The sequence below is a fragment of the Pteropus vampyrus genome, unplaced genomic scaffold (assembly GCF_000151845.1).
Source record: "Pteropus vampyrus isolate Shadow unplaced genomic scaffold, Pvam_2.0 Scaffold605, whole genome shotgun sequence".
Classification (NCBI taxonomy): domain Eukaryota; kingdom Metazoa; phylum Chordata; class Mammalia; order Chiroptera; family Pteropodidae; genus Pteropus; species Pteropus vampyrus.
Window position 1 is genome coordinate 102183 of NW_011889386.1, and position 2085 is coordinate 104267.

The 2085-nt window shown below is 44.4% G+C and overlaps 1 protein-coding gene and 1 non-coding gene across 2 annotated transcripts in view; one reads left to right on the top strand and one right to left on the bottom strand.

Annotated features, from left to right (window-relative positions):
- Nucleotides 1–2085, top strand: part of ANOS1 (anosmin 1) — a 143771-nt gene that overhangs the window by 28296 nt on the left and 113390 nt on the right. The window lies entirely within an intron of this gene.
- LOC111733656 lies at nucleotides 1135–1253 on the bottom strand. Its single transcript, XR_002778086.1, has one exon. It is a non-coding gene; the product is annotated as a 5S ribosomal RNA (ribosomal RNA).

Consider the following 2085-nt stretch of genomic DNA (forward strand, 5'->3'; position numbering starts at 1 on the left):
GATCGCTCCCGTGTGCTCACAAGATGCGATGTTCACGGGCACCTCTTTGTCTTTCTGTCTTTCGTGTTTGCGTGTGGAACCCAAGATTCTTGAGGCCTGGGACCTCGTTACCCTTCTCCACCTTTTTTGATCCTTCTCAGCACAGTTGACATTTGTTAAGCTATAATTATGCGCCATCTGCGTGCCTGACCAAGTGCTCGTGGAGGGTTAAGCAGCATGAGGGGATGGGATGCGGCTCGGATATATAAATTTAGTCATCTGAATCCGAATTCTGAAGTTCTGTGCTCTCACAAATACCTTCTGATTAGTATATTTTTTCATGTCCTTAACTTACATTAGTGCTAATTTGACATTTTTATTACTTCGAGATTCCTCCCGAAATGTGTTGATAGCAGCTTTGGCTGAGTCTTCAGTCACGATGTTACTGTCTTTCGTTTGGTTAATGTTTACAGAGTGCAAACGTCTTCCCATAAATGAATACCATTCACCTTTCAAAGCATTCTTTGTAGACGGAAAGGAAAAGCGTTAACTTTCTCTGGCTGTCACACAGTCAGTACGATGTAGGCTTCTCAATGTCTCGTGGTTAATGAGGTGTGGACACAGTAGGATGGATGCCGATACCCTCGGTGGCTTTGAGAGAGGGGTCTAGGAAGGCTTGGGAGAGCGGAGCCTGGCAGCATATTCATTGAGGAAAATGTCGATTCAGGTTACAATGGTTTTTGGCCATAAAGAGAAAAGAGGCCAGAGGGAACTCAGGTTTTGAGAGGCTGGACAATCTCTCAGTAGGTTTAGCTATATTCTTTTGGATGTGTGCAAATAAAGATTCTCTTTCACATGTTACTAGTTTGTATTGATACCGATTTTCATTGCCTTATATATAGGTGTGAGGTAAATAGACTATTGTAGAGAACAAAAATATTTCCTCTCCTTTCTTAGGATCTCCAGCTTGGCCTGTTGCCTAGAACTTCAGAGTGACATCAATGGGACCGAGACGTGTATAAGCCATGGTCATGGAGCAACCTTTTCTATGGAGAGCAGGAAACATTTGGGGTTAGCACGCAGTCTACCTAAGAAAAGTCACTGAGGATGATGAAATATTAGTTTTTTATTTTTATTTGTACTTTTTATTATTTACGCCTACAGCACCTGGTCTTCCTAGGTGGTCTCCCATCCAAGTACTCACCAGGCCCGACCCTGCTTAGCTTCTGAGATCAGACGAGATCAGGCTTGTTCAGGGTGGCGTGGCCGTAGACCGTGGACCGTGGCTGCACTGGGGTGTAAACCCAGGACCTTCTGCGTGTAAAGCAGACGTGCTCACCGCTCTACTATGGAAACCACGTCCAGAAATATTAGTTTTAATCCTTGGACATTTTTACTGGTCTGCCAGTAATGGTTGTACTAGGAAATACATGAACTCATTCGTGTCTTTCAAACCTATAATGAAAACGGGCACGTAGGGAGAGCCATTTCAGCATCACAGCTAAGTACTGCTTGTTTAGCTGTGCTGGAAGCCGTGTTCTCTTGTGCTAACAGGAGCGGAAAACCGCTTTGTGCTCGGACTGGTTAGTGCAAATCAACTGCATGAAATTTTGTTATTTATTTCATGGGTCACGTTTTAGGCAGCGTTTCTTTAATAGTCACTCTACGCATAAAACTTTGTTGGAAGTCATTTTTCTATCAGTTAAAAATGTTGAATGATTTTTACACGTTATTCTGTTTAATGTCTTGGCATTCGCCCCGGGGGCGCAACCAGGCATCGCTCTGGCGTGGGGTGTATCTTCCCTCCTCCCCACACTTCCTTCCCTCGTCAAGGAATTTTATAAAGATGCAAATGTGGCAGATTTGCACTTTGCATGACTAATGGAACATCTGCCCAAATGCATTTATTTGACATTCCTATTTTTGCTGCGACAGACTATAAATTTACAGCGGCTGACGCCAAATCACATTGCATGTTACAACGGACTCCGTGTCAAGACCACAGCTTTGGGGACCCCTCACGTAGACCCGATTTCCTCAGGCTTTACAGGGCTTTCCCCCGGAGACCTCGTTCAAATGCAGATTCCTAGTCCGCAGGTCTGAGTG